This window comes from Triticum aestivum, chromosome 7D (genome assembly GCF_018294505.1).
Source record: "Triticum aestivum cultivar Chinese Spring chromosome 7D, IWGSC CS RefSeq v2.1, whole genome shotgun sequence".
NCBI classification, from domain to species: Eukaryota; Viridiplantae; Streptophyta; class Magnoliopsida; order Poales; family Poaceae; genus Triticum; species Triticum aestivum.
This window is the reverse complement of record NC_057814.1, coordinates 459,351,981-459,367,696: the sequence shown is the minus strand read 5'-3', so window position 1 is coordinate 459,367,696 and position 15,716 is coordinate 459,351,981.

Here is a 15,716-nt window from a genome sequence, read left to right as displayed (position 1 = left end):
CGACTGCCGCCCGGCCTCCCCGAGCCCTCCTCTCCTCCGGCCGCCGCCTCGCCTTCCCCTCCATCTTCTCCGGCGACGAGCTCAGCCCGAGCCCGAGGCCCGCGCCAGATCTGATCCAGCCGGTTGACTTTCTCCCTCTCCCGTTTTTCCCCAAGTCCTTTATCATTTACATAACATGCTCATGTTCATAGCATCATAACTCACTGCATATAGCTCCGTTTCGTGCGTGTAATATATCGAAATGTTCGCTACGAGATGCTCTTCATTTTGCTCCATTGCACAATGTTCATTTGAGACCATCTTGGTGCCCAAATCTCTGGTGCAAGAGTGCTAGTTGCTGTTATCTGCTGTTACTTATCAGAACTTGAGGATTTGTTATTTTTGTTGCATTTAATCGGTGCATCTTATGAGTAGGAGATCTACATGTGTTTTGATGTATGCCATGCCATATTTACAGAGGTGTATGCCGTGTATTTTTGTGATCTCTTTGGTGACTAGCACAAGCATGCAAACTAGGCTCCGTAATGTTTCTGATTTCAGGGACTTAGTAATTTCTCCAAGTCTGTGACTGCTGTTATTTTGTTGCTATGTATCCATGTGGTTACAGAGAGATCCATGCTTATTTTAGAGATGTTCATTAAGGATGTGTTGTAGATATTGTTGTAATTGATCCATTAATGCCCTTTTTTGCAATTAGGGAGTGCCATAGCATGACTCAATCTTGCTCTACTTTTGCTATAAAATATCTCTGGTAGATTGTTAACATGATATTAAATTTTTCCAAGCTTGTTGTAGTTGTTCCATACATGCTATGTAATTGCTCTTGCCATGTATAGCTTCACGAACATGCCATCTTTCTGTAGGTATGCTTGTTTTGTCATGAATTGCTTTGTGCTGAGTGCATCAAGCTCACCAAGATGCCCTCATAATGTCTGTTTCTGCCATGCTCTGTTTTCTGCAAAGTCTGAAACCTGTTAACGAAACTTGCTATGTTTACATGGTTGCCATCATATCTTCTGCTCCTTTTTGGCTTATGGTCATTAAGAGACTTTTGTCATATGCATTTAGAAGAATAGTGCCATGCTTTGTTTTGCCATGTTAAATTCCTGTAGCATGTTGATTTCGTGCTCTGAACATTGCTACCTGATACTGTTTCAGGCATGTCCAGTAATTTCACCAAGTCTGTGAACCTGTTATGTTTTGCACTTTTGCCATGCTTGTTGAGCTTGCTATGTTGTGATCTAGCCGTAGCTCAGTGTTCATCTTTTGTCAAGCATCTCCTGTGGGTTACTGTCATATGCTTTGTTGCTATGTTGGGGTGATGTAGCATTGTTACTTGTCGCATTTTAAGTGCTATCATGCTGTTAATCACATATTCGTGTCATTCTTGTTTTGCTTGCCATTTGCAAACCGTGCATCCGTTTCCGGTGATCTTTATATCGATTTCAACCGAAATCATCTCACCTTTCCAGTGGAATGCTTGTTTTGCCAAGTTACTGCCTTGTTCACCATTTCCCTTCTGGAGCACGCATATGCATCGCATATGATATCTTGCATATCATTCATGTATTGCATCATGTTGCTTGTGCATTTCCCGTGATTGATTGTGATTCCGTTGCTTGTGTTCTTGTTGTGGGTAGAGCCGAGAGATGACTTCGTGAATGAGGAACTTGTTGAGTATGCTTACGAGGATCAAGCTTTCGACAACTCTGAAACCTTGCAGGCAAGATGACCATACCCTCGAAATCACTTCTATCTTTGCTTTGCTAGTTGTTCGTTCTATTGCCATGCTGCGCTACCTACCACTTGCTATATCATGCCTCCCATATTGCCATATCAAGCCTCTAACCATCCTTTCCTATTAAACCGTTGTTTGGCTAAGTTACCGCTTTTGCTCAGCCCTTCTTATAGCGTTGCTAGTTGCAGGTGAAGTTGAAGTTGGTTCCATCTTGGAACATGGATATGTTGGGATATCACAATATCTCTTATTTAATTAATGCATCTATATATTTGGTAAAGGGTGGAAGGCTCGGCCTTATGCCTGGTGTTTTGTTCCACTCTTGCCGCCCTAGTTTCCGACATACCGGTATTATGTTCCTTGAGTTTGCGTTCCTTACACGGTTGGGTGATTTATGGGACCCCCATGACAGTTCGCCTTGAATAAAACTCCTCCAGCAAGGCCCAACCTTGGTTTTACCATTTTCCACCTAAGCCTTTTTCCCCTGGGTTTTCGCGAGCCCGAGGGTCATCTTTATTTTAACCCCCCCCCGGGCTAGTGCTCCTTCGAGTGTTGGTCCGAACTGAGTAGCCTGCGGGGCCCCCTCATGGAAACTCGAGGTCTGGTTTTACTCGTAGGATGTCTCATCCGGTGTTGCCCTGAGAACGAGATATGTGCAGCTCCTATCGGGATTTGTCGGCACATCGGGCGGCTTTGCTGGTCTTGTTTTACCATTGTCGAAATGTCTTGTAAACTGGGATTCCGAGACTGATCGGGTCTTTCCGGGAGAAGGTTTATCCTTCGTTGACTGTGAGAGCTTATAATGGGCTAAGTTGGGACACCCCTGCAGGGTATTATCTTTCGAAAGCCGTGCCCGCGGTTATGAGGCAGATGGGAATTTGTTAATGTCCGGTTGTAGAGAACTTGTCACTCGACTTAATTAAAATTCATCAACCGTGTGTGTAGCCGTGATGGTCTCTTCTCGGCGGAGTCCGGGAAGTGAACACGGTTTGAGTTATGCATGAACGTAAGTAGGAGTTCGGGATCACTTCTTGGTCATTAATAGTTGATGACCGTTCCGCTGCTTCTCTTCTCGCTCTCTTTTGCGTATGTTAGCCACCATATATGCTTATTGCCTGCTGCAGTTCCACCTCATTACACCATCCTTTCCTATAAGCTTAAATAGTCTTGATCTCGCGGGTGTGAGATTGCTGAGTCCTCGTGACTCACAGATTCTACCAAAACAGTTGCAGGTGCCGACGATGCCAGTGCAGATGATGAGATCGACCTCAAGTGGGAGTTCGATGAGGAACGTGGTCGTTACAATGTGTCTTTTCCTGATGATCAGTAGTGGAGCCCAGTTGGGACGATCGGGGATCTAGCATTTGGGGTTATCTTATTTTCTTTTGGATTTTGACCATAGTCGGTCTATGTGTGGATTTTGGATGATGTATGATTTATATTTATGTATTGTGTGAAGTGGCGATTGTAAGCCAACTCTCGTTATCCCATTCTTGTTCATTACATGGGGTTGTGTGAAGATGACCCTTCTTGCGACAAAACCACAATGCGGTTATGCCTCTAAGTCGTTCCTCGACACATGGGAGATATAGTCGCATCATGGGCGTTACAGGTGGAAAGTTGCATGGCAATATATCTCGGAATGGCTATGGAAATGCCATAATAGGTAGGTATGGTGGCTGTTTTGAGGAAGATATAAGGAGGCTTATATGTGACAGAGCATATCATATCACGGGGTTTGGATGCACCGGCGAAGTTTGCACCAACTCTCGAGTTGAGAAAGGGCAATGCACAGTACCGAAGAGGCTAGCAACGATGGAAGGGTGAGAGTGCGCATAATCCATGAACTCAACATTAGTCATAAAGAACTCACATACTTATTGCAAAAATCTACAAGTCATCAAAACCAAGCACTACACGCATGCTCCTAGGGGGATAGATTGGTAGGAAAAGACCATCGCTCGTCCCTGACCGCCACTCATAAGGAAAGCAATCAAAGAACACCCATGCTTCAAATTTGTCACACAACCTTTACCATACATGCATGCTACGGGACTTGCAATCCTCAACCCAACTATTTCTCAATTTCACAATTACCCAACTAGCATGACTCTAACATTACCACCTTTATATCTCAAAACAACTATAAAGTATTAAAATTATCATAGTATTCAATGCACTCTATATGAAAGTTTTTATTATACCCATCTTGGATGCCTATCATGTTAGGACTAGTTTCATAAACAAAGCAAATTACCATGCTGTTTAGGACTCTCAAAATAATATAAGTGAAGCATGTGAGATCAATAATTTCTACAAAATAAAACTACCGCCATTCTCTAGGAAGATATAAGTGAAGCACTAGAGCAAATGACAAACTACTCCAAAAGATATAAGTGAAGATCAATGAGTAGTCGAATAATTATGTAATTATGTGAAGACTCTCTAACATTTAAGAATTTCAGATCTTGGGATATTATTCAAACAGCAAGCAAAACAAAATAAAATGACGCTCCAAGCAAAACACATATAATGTGGTGAATAAAAATATAGCTCTAAGTAAAGTTACCGATGAACGAAGCCGAAAGAGGGGATGCCATCCGGGGCATCCCCAAGCTTAGGCTCTTGGTTATCCTTGAATATTACCTTGGGGTGCCTTGGGCATCCCCAAGCTTAGGCTCTTGCCACTCCTTATTCCATAGTCCATCGAATCTTTACCCAAAACTTGAAAACTTTTCAACACAAAACTCAACAGAAAACTCGTAAGCTCCATTAGTATAAGAAAATAAATCACCACTTAGGTACTGTTGTGAACTGATTCTAAATTCATATTGGTGTAATATCTACTGTATTCCAACTTCTCTATGGTTCATACCCTCCGATACTACTCATAGATTCATAAAAATAAGCAAACAACACATAGAAAACAGAATCTGTCAAAAACAGAACAGTCTATAGTAATCTATAACTCTTGAATACTTCTGTAACTCCAAAATTCCTACCAAATTAGGAAAACCTGAGAAATTTGTGTACCAATCCAGAGCAAAAATAATCAGATCAAAAGCATTTTTCTGTGAATTATCAAAACCAATTTACTGGGCGCAAAAGTTTCTGATATTCAACAGGATCAACACAACTATCACCCAAGCTATCCTAAAGGTCTTACTTGGCAATTTATTGAAACAAAATCTATAAAACATGATTACTACAGTAGCATAATCATGTGAACACACAAAAATAGTAAGGGTAAATATTGGGTTGTCTCCCAACAAGCGCTTTTGTTTAGTGCCTTTCTAGCTAGGCATGATGATGACAATGATGCTCACATAAAAGATAATAATTGAAACATAACGGGAGCATCATGAAGCATATGAAAAGCACATTTAAGTCTAACCCACTTCCTATGCATAGCGATTTTGCGAGCAAACAACTTATGGGAACAATAATCAACTAGCATAGGAAGGAAAAACAAGCATAACTTCAAAACTTTAAGCACATAGAGAGGAAACTTGATATTATTGCAATTCCTACAAGCATATGTTCCTCCCTCATAATAATTTTCAGTAGCATCATGAATGAATTCAACAATATAACCATCACATAAAGCATTCTTTTCATGATCTACAAGCATAGAAAATTTACTACTCTCCACATAAGCAAATTTATTCTCATCAATAGTAGTGGGAGCAAACTCAGCAAAAAAACTATCATGTGAAGCATAATCCAATTGAAAATTAAAATCATGAGGACATGTTTCATGGTTATCTTTATTCTTTATAGCATACGTGTCATCACAATAATCATCATAAATAGGAGGCATGCTTTCATCATAATAAATTTGCTCATCAAAACTTGGGGGACTAAACATATCATCTTCATCAAACATAGCATCGCCAAGCTTGTGGCTTTGCATATCATTAGCATCATGGGTATTCAAAGAAATCATACTAACAACATTGCAGTCATGCTCATCATTCACATATTTTATGTTCTATGTAATTCTTCTTCTAGTACTTGAGCACAATTTTCCTTCCCATCATTTTCACGAAAGATATTAGAAAGATGAAGCATATGAGGTAACCTCAATTCCATTTTTTTACTTTTCTTTCATAAACGAAACTAGTGATAAAACAAGAAACTAAAAGATTCGATTGCAAGATCTAAATATATACCTTCAAGCACTCACCTCCCCAGCAACGGCACCAGAAATTGCTTAGTTGACGGGGTGTTAGTGCCTCTTACCTAGCCTCCCCGGCAACGGCGCCAGAAAAGAGCTTGATGTCTACTACGCAACCTTGTTCTTGTAGACGTTGTTGGGCCTCCAAGTGCAGAGGTTTGTCGGACAGTAGCAAATTTCCCTCAAGTGGATGACCTAAGGTTTATCAATCCGTGGGAGGCGTAGGATGAAGATGGTCTCTCTCAAGCAACCCTGCAACCAAATAACAAAGAGTCTCTTGTGTCCCCAACACACCCAATACAATGGTAAATTGTATAGGTGCACTAGTTCGGCGAAGAGATGGTGATACAAGTGTAATATGGATTATAGATATAGGTTTTTGTAATCATAAAATATAAAAACAGCAAGGTAGCAAGCGATAAAAGTGAGCGTAAACGGTATTTCAATGCCAGGAAACAAGGCCTAGGGTTCATACTTTCACTAGTGCAAGTTCTCTCAACAATAATAACATAATTGGATCATATAACTATCCCTCAACATGCAACAAAGAGTCACTCCAAAGTCACCAATAGCGGAGAACAAACGAAGAGATTATTGTAGGGTACGAAACCACCTCAAAGTTATCCTTTCTGATCGATCTATTCAAGAGTCCGTAGTAAAATAACACGAAGCTATTCTTTCCGTTCGATCTATCGTAGAGTTCATACTAGAATAACACATTAAGATACAAATCAACCAAAACCCTAATGTCACCTAGATACTCCAATGTCACCTCAAGTATCTGTGGGTATGATTATACGATATGCATCACACAATCTCAGATTCATCTATTCAACCAACACAAAGAACTTCAAAGAGTGCCCCAAAGTTTCTACTGGAGAGTCAAGACGAAAATGTGTACCAACCCTTATGCATAAGTTCACAAGGTCACTGAACCCGCAAGTTGATCACCAAAACATACATCAAGTAGATCACGTGAATATCCCATTGTCACCACAGATAAGCACATGCAAGACATACATCAAGTGTTCTCAAATCCTTAAAGACTCAATCCGATAAGATAACTTCAAAGGGAAAACTCAATCCATTACAAGAGAGTAGAGGGGGAGAAACATCATACGATCCAACTATAATAGCAAAGCTCGCGATACATCAAGATCGTGCCGAATCAAGAACACGAGAGAGAGAGAGAGATCAAACACATAGCTACTGGTACATACCCTCAGCCCCGAGGGTGAACTACTCCCTCCTCGTCATGGAGAGCGCTGGGATGATGAAGATGGCCACCTTTGAGGGATCCTCCCTCTGGCAGGGTGCCAGAACAGGGTCCCGATTGGTTTTTGGTGGCTATAGAGGCTTGCGGCGGCGGAACTCCCAATCTAGGTTTTTTTCTAGGGGTTTCTGTATTTATTGGAATTTTTGGCATAGGTCTCACGTCAGGGGGTCTCTGAGTCATCCACGAGGCAGGGGGCGCGCCCAGGGGGGTAGGGCGCGCCCACACACTCGTGGATGGCCCGGGACTCTTCTGGCCCAACTCTTTTACACCGGGGGCTTCTTTTGGTCCATAAAAAATCATCAAAAATTGGCACGTCAATTGGACTCCGTTTGGTATTCCTTTTCTGTAAAACTCAAAAACAAGGAAAAAACAGAAACTGGCACTGGGCTCTAGGTTAATAGGTTAGTCCCAAAAATCATATAAAATAGCATATAAATGCATATAAAACATCCTAGATGGATAATATAATAGCATGGAACTATAAAAAATTATAGATACGTTGGAGACGTATCATTTACCTTTAGCTCTCGTCTCACATGACACAATAAGCACACCCACGAAGACACATACAGAGAGGACATCCAGCGGATCCAATGGCGCTCCCCGTGGCTCCAATGGCGCTCCCCCGTGGCTCCAATGGCGCTCCCAGCGGCCGACAACGACAACGGCGGGCAGTTCACCACGCATCATGTAGTGGACACCCACGTGAGGGGGAAGGCCCTCTCGGTGGTGTACATGAACAATCCGGTCTCGGTGGAGAGCTCCATCCAAACTATGGAGTGGTTCCTTGCCGAGGACAAGTACCGAGTAGTCGGCTTCGACCTCGAGTACAGCATCGGTCGTGCCGGGCACAATCACAAGGTTGCCGTCGCCCAGTTGTGCGTGCGACATGACGTCCTCGTCTACCACTACCACCGTGCCACAGGGCCTTGCTAGTGTTTCTCCAGGTTTATCAACAGCTCCGACTACAGTTTCGCTACGGTGGACACCACCAACGATCTAAAAGCGCTCAAGGTTTCGGACTTGAAATGCCCGAATCTTGTCAACATCTAGCACCACTACAAGATCTGGGGCAGCGACAAAAACAAACTGAACTCCCTGGTTGACCTCGCCTCGGCCATCATCGACACTACTACGCGAAGATGAAGGAAGAGAGCAATAAGGACAAGAACGCCTGGCACAATGTGTGGCATGAGAGACTGGATGAACAACATGTCAAGTACGCGGCCATGGATGCGTACACAAGCTATGAGATGTACATGAGGATCGTTGACATGAGGAACTGTCTTCTTCCTGACCCAGATGAGTGATCGAGCCACATAGTAGTGGCGCGAGCGTCACAAGAAGTAGATGACTAGACGATCGTTTCTCCTACTTTACAATGCATGCAATTGTTTATTGAGGTGTGTGCGATGATTTGTAAAGTCACTTATGTAATTGGATGTTTATTTCAGTTATATATATATACATGTTATTCTACTGTAGACAGAGCAATTCACACGGCTTATTAGCAGCAATCGTCTGTGTTATTATTGGTCTTCGCACACATTTTTGATTACGAACTATTTGCCGCGTATCACACACATCTTGTTCAGTTGAATCGTTTCCATTGTGTTGCCTAATCACACACAGTTCATCCCAGTGAACCGTATGCTGTATATCGCACACGCCTTCATCTGGCTGCCAGTTTCTTTTGTTCCTCCTCATCCCAAACAGTTAATTGAGCTGAACCGTATGTCCTGCATCGCACATGCAACTAAATTCTGAACCGTGTTTGATGCATCTGTCATTGCAAATGTTTTGCACCTTTTTGACGGTTTTTTACACCATCATTTGCAATTATGGCATCGCACACAGTTTCGTCGAAGGGTCTCTGATCGTAGTGTCGCGATTGGACCATCCTGTAGTAGTGAATGCAGTTTTGACATCCATTTGCCAAATTTCATAATCATAAAATGCGGCAATTGCTAACATGATTCGGACAGACTTAAGCATCGCTACGGGTGAAAAGGTCTCATCATAGTCAATTCCTTGAACTTGTCGAAAACCTTTCGCAACAAGTCGAGCTTTGTAGACAGTAACATTACCGTCAGCGTCAATCTTCTTCTTGAAGATCCATTTATTCTCTATGGCTTGCCGATCATCGGGAAAGTCAACCAAAGTCCACACTTTGTTCTCATACATGGATCCCATCTCAGATTTTATGGCCTCAAGCCATTTCGCGGAATCTGGGCTCTTCATCGCTTCCTCATAGTTCATAGGTTCGTCATGGTCAAGTAACATGACCTCCAGAATAGGATTACCGTACCACTCTGGTGTGGATCTTAGTCTGGTTGACCTACGAGGTTCCGTAGTAACTTGATCAGAAGTTTCATGATCATCATCATTAGCTTCCTCACTAATTGGTGCAGGAATCACTGGAACTGATTTCTGTGATGAACTACTTTCCAATAAGGGAGCAGGTACAATTACCTGATCAAGTTCTACTTTCCTCCCACTCAATTCTTTCGAGAGAAACTCCTTCTCCAGAAAGGATCCATTCTTAGCAACGAAAATCTTGCCATCAGATCTGTGGTAGAAGGTGTACCCAACAGTCTCCTTTGGGTATCCTATGAAGACACATTTCTCCGATTTGGGTTTGAGCTTATCAGGTTGAAGCTTTTTCACATAAGCATCGCAGCCCCTAACTTTAAGAAACGACAACTTGGGTTTCTTGCCAAACCACAGTTCATATGGCGTCATCTCAACGGATTTAGATGGTGCCCTATTTAACGTGAATGCAACCATCTCTAAAGCATAACCCCAAAATGATAGCAGTAAATCAGTAAGAGACATCATAGATGGCACCATATCTAATAAAGTGCGGTTACGACATTCGGACACACCATTATGCTGTGGTGTTCCGGGTGGCGTGAGTTGCGAAATTATTCTGCATAGTTTCAAATGAAGACCAAAGTCGTAACTCAAATATTCACCTCCATGATCAGATCGTAGAAACTTTATTTTCTTGTTACGATGATTTTCCACTTCACTCTGAAATTCTTTGAACTTTTCAAATGTTTCATACTTATGTTTCATCAAGTAGATATACCCATATCTGCTCAAATCATCTGTGAAGCTCAGAAAATAACGATACCCACCGCGAGCCTCAACACTCATCGGATCGCATACATCAGTATGTATTATTTCCAATAAGTCAGTTGCTCGCTCCATTGTTCCGGAGAACGTAGTCTTAGTCATCTTGCCCATCAGGCATGGTTCACTAGCATCAAGTGATTCATAATCAAGTGATTCCAAAAGCCCATCAGCATGGAGTTTCTTCATGCGCTTTACACAAATATGACCTAAACGGCAGTGCCACAAATATGTTGCACTATCATTATCAACTTTGCATCTTTTGGCATCAATATTATGAATATGTGTATCACTACGATCGAGATTCAATAAACCACTCATCTTGGGTGTATGACCACAGAAGATTTTATTCATGTAAACAGAATAACAATTATTCTTTCATTTAAATGAATAACTATATTGCAATAAACATGATCCAATCATATTATCCTCAACGCAAACACCAAATAACATTTATTTTAGGTTCAACACTAATCCCGAAGGTAAAGGGAGTGTGCGATGGTGATCTTATCAACCTTGGAATCACTTCCAACACACATCGTCACCTTGCCCTCAACTAGTCTTTGTTCACTTTGTAACTCCTGTTTCGAGTTACTAATCATAGCAACTGAACCAGTATCAAATACCCAGGGGCTACTATGAACACTAGCGAAGTACACATCAATAACATGTATATCATATATATACTTTTCTTCACTTTGCCATCCTTCTTATCCGCCAAGTATTTGCGGCAGTTCTGCTTCCATTGACCATTTCCTTCGCAGAAGAAGCACTCAGTTTCAGGCTTGGGTCTAGCTTTGGGCTTCTTCATGGGAGTGGCAACTTGCTTGCCATTCTTTTTGAAGTTCCCTTTCTTTCCCTTGCCCTTTTACTTGAAACTAGTGGTCTTCGTCAACCATCAACATTTGATGATTTTCTTGATTTCTACCTTCGTCAATTTCAGCATCACGAAGAGCTCGGGAATCATTTTCGTCATCCCTTGTATAATATAGTTCATCACAAAGTTCTAGTAACTTGGTGATAGTGACTAGAGAACTCTGTCAATCACTATCTTATTTGGAAGATTAACTCCCACTTGATTCAAGTGATTGTAGTACCCAGACATTCTGAGCACATGCTCACTAGCTAAACTACTCTCCTCCATCTTGTAGGCAAAGTATTTGTCAGAGGTCTCATACCTCTTGACTCGGGCATGAGTCTGAAATACCAATTTTAGCTCTTGGAACATCTTATATGCTCCGTGGCATTCAAAACATTTTTGAAGTCCCGGTTCTAAGCCGTAAAGCATGGCTCACTAAACTATCAAGTAGTTATCATACCGAGCTTGCCAAATGTTCATAACGTCTGTATCTGCTCCTGCAATAGGTCCGTCACCTAGCGGTGCATCAAGGACATAATTCTTCTGTGCAGCAATGAGGATAATACTCAGATCACAGACCTAGTCCGCATCGTGCTACTATCATCTTTCAAAAATAAACGGGAGCTACATCGCGTGCTATTGATCTACAGCATAGTTATGCAAATACTATCAGGACTAAGTTCATGATAAATTAAAGTTCAATTAATCATATTACATAAGAACTCCCACTTAGATAGACATCCCTCTAGTCATCTAAATGACCAGGTGATCCATATCAACTAAACCATGTCCAATCATCACGTGAGATGGAGTAGTTTTCAATGGTGAACGTCACTATGTTGATCATATCTACTATATGATTCACGCTCGACCTTTTGGTCTCAGTGTTCCGAGGCCATATCTGCATATGCTAGGCTCATCAAGTTTAACCCGAGTATTCTGCATGTCCAAAACTAGCTTGCAGCCGTTGTATGTGAACGTAGAACTTATCACACCTGATCATCACGTGGTGTCACGGCACGACGAACTATCGCAACGGTGCATACTCAGGGAGAACACTTGTACCTTGAAATTTAGTGAGAGATCATCTTATAATGCTACCGCCGTACTAAGCAAAATAAGATGCATAAAAAGATAAACATCACATGCAATCAAATAAGTGATATGATATGGCCATCATCGTCTTGTGCCTTTGATCTCCATCTCCAAAGCACCGTCATGATCACCATCGTCACCGGCTTGACACCTTGATCTCCATCGAAGCATCATTGTCGTATCCCCAACTACTGCTTTTACGACTATCGCTACTACTTAGTGATAAAGTAAAGCAATTACATGGTGATTGCATTTCATACAATAAAGCGACAACCATATGGCTCCTGCCAGTTGCCGATAACTTTTACAAAACATGATCATCTCATACAACAATTTATATATCATCACGTCTTGACCATATCACATCACAGTAAGCCCTACAAAAACAAGTTAGACGTCCTCTACTTTGTTGTTGCAAATTTTACGTGGCTGCTACGGGCTACTAGCAAGAACCGTTCTTACCTACGCATCAAAACAACAATGATTTTTCGTCAAGTGTGTTGTTTTAACCTTCAACAAGGACCGGGCGTAGTCAAACTCGATTCAATTAAAGTTGGAGAAACACGCACCCACTAGCCACCTGTGTGCGAAGCACGTCGGTAGAACCAGTATCATGAACGCGGTCATGTAATGTCGGTCTGGGACGCTTCATCCAACAATACCACCAAATCAAAGTATGACATGCTGGTAAGCAGTATGGCTATTATCGCCCACAACTCTTTGTGTTCTACTCATGCATATAACATCTACGCATAGACCTGGCTCGGATGCCACTGTTGGGGAACGTAGTATTTCAAAAAAATTGCCTACGATCACGCAAGATCTATCTAGGAGAAGCATAGCAATGAGCGGGAAGAGTGTGTCTACGTACCCTCGTAGACCGAAAGCGGAAGCATTTAGTAACACAGTTGATGTAGTCGAACGTCTTCGCGATCCAACCTATCCAAGTACCGAACGCACGGCACCTCCGCGATCAGTACATGTTCAGCTCGGTGACATCCCTCGAACTCTTGATCGAATTGAGGCCGAGGGAGAGTTCCGTCAGCCCGGCGGCATGGTGACGATGATGATGAAGTTACCGGCGCAGGGCTTCACCTAAGCACTACGGTGATATGACTGAGGTGTGTAACTATGGAGGGGGGCACCGCACACGGCTAAAAGATCAACTTGTGTGTCTATGGGGTGCCCCCTGCCTCCGTATATAAAGGAGGGAGAGGGAGAGGCTGCCGACCCTAGGGGGGCGCGCCAAGGTGTGGAGTCCTACTAGGACTCCCTGGTCCTAGTAGGATTCCACCTCCCACACGGAGTAGGAAAGGGGGAGGGAGAAGGAGAAGGAAAGGGAGGGCCGGCCCCCTTCTCCTAGTCCTAATTGGCCTCCTGCCAAAGGGGGGCGCACCAGCCCCTTGTGGGCTGGTGTGCTTTGCTACCTCTTGAGCATGCGATGGTTTTCCCTTGAAGAGGAAAGGGTGATGCAGCAAAGTAGCGTAAGTATTTCCCTCAGTTTTGATAACCAAGGTATCAATCCAGTAGGAGACAACGCACAAGTCACCTAGTACCTGCACAAACAATCAAGAACCTTGCAACCAACGCGATAAAGGGGTTGTCAATCCCTTCACGGTCACTCGCAGAAGTGAGATCTAATAAAGATAGTAAAGTAAATATTTTTGGTACTTTTGTTGTATAGATTGGAAAGTAAAGATTGCAAAATAAAAAGAACGGCGACAGAAATTTGGAAGTTGACGGAAAACTAATATGATGTAAAATAGAACCGGGGGCCATAGGTTTCACTAGTGGCTTCTCTCAAGATAGCATGTATTACGGTGGGTGAACAAATTACTGCCGAGCAATTGATTGAAAAGCGCATAGTTATCAGAATATCTCAGGCAATGATCATGAATATAGGCATCACGTCCGTGTCAAGTAGACCGAAACGATTCTGCATCTACTACTATTACTCCACACATCGACCGCTATCCAGCATGCATCTAGAGTATTAAGTTCATAAGAACAGAGTAACGCATTAAGCAAGATGACATGATGTAGAGGGATAAACTCAAGCAGTATGATATAAACCCCATCTTTTTATCCTCGATGGCAACAATACAATACGTGCCTTGCTGTCCCTACTGTCACTGGGAAAGGACACCGCAAGATTGAACCCAAAGCTAAGCACTTCTCCCATTGCAAGAAAGATCAATCTAGTAGGCCAAACTAAACCGATAATTCGAAGAGACTTGCAAAGATATCAAATCATGCATATAAGAATTCAGAGAAGAACCAAATAATATTCATAGATAACCTTGTTTATAAATCCCAATTCATCGGATCTCGGCAAACGCACCGCAAAAGAGTATTACATCGAATAGATCTCCAAGAACATCGAGGAGAACTTTGTATTGAGAATCAAAGAGAGGGAAGAAGCCATCTAGCTAATAACTATGGACCCGAAGGTCTGTGGTAAACTAATCACGCTTCATCGGAGAGCAATGGTTTTGATGTAGATTCCCTCCATGATCGATTCCCCTCCGGCAGATCGCCGGAAAAGGCCCCAAGATGGGATCTCATGGGCACAGAAGGTTGCGGTGGTGGAAAAGTTGTTTTGTGGCTCTCTCTGATCAATCTAGGGTATAAGAGTATGTATATTCGAAAGAAGTACATCGGTGGGGCTACGAGGGGCCCATGAGGGTGGGGGCACCTACCCCCCTGGGCGCGCCCTCCTGCCTTGTGGCCGCCTTGCGGAGTTCCAGACTTCCACTCCATGTTTTTTGGTTTGCTTTCGTTCCAAGAAATATCATCGCGAAGGTTTCATTCCGTTTGGACTCCGTTTGGTATTCCTTTTCTCCGAAACTCTAAAACAGGCAAAAAAAACAGAAACTGGTACTGGGCCTCCGGTTAATAGGATAGTCCCAAAAATAATATAATAGAGCATATTAAAGCCCATTAAACATCCAAAACAGATAATATAATAGCATGGAACAATCAAAAATTATAGATACGTTGGAGATGTATCAAGCATCCCCAAGCTTAATTCCTGCTCGTCCTCGAGTAGGTAAATGATAAAAACAGAATTTTTGATGTGGAATGCTACCTAACATAATTATCAATGTAATTTTCTTTATTGTGGCACGAATGTTCAGATCCAAAAGATTCAAGACAAAAGTTTAATATTGACATAAGAATAATAATACTTGAAGCATACTAACAAAGTAATCATGTCTTCTCAAAATAACATGGCCAAAGAAAGTTCGATTTTGGCTATGCTCCATTTCGTCACACAAAATTTTCAAATCATGCACAACCCCGATGACAAGCCAAGCAATTGTTCCATACTTTAGTGTTCTCAAACTTTTTCAACTTTCAAGCAATACATGAGAGTAAGCCATGGACATAGCACTATAGATGGAATAGAATGGTGGTTGTGGAGAAGACAAAAAAG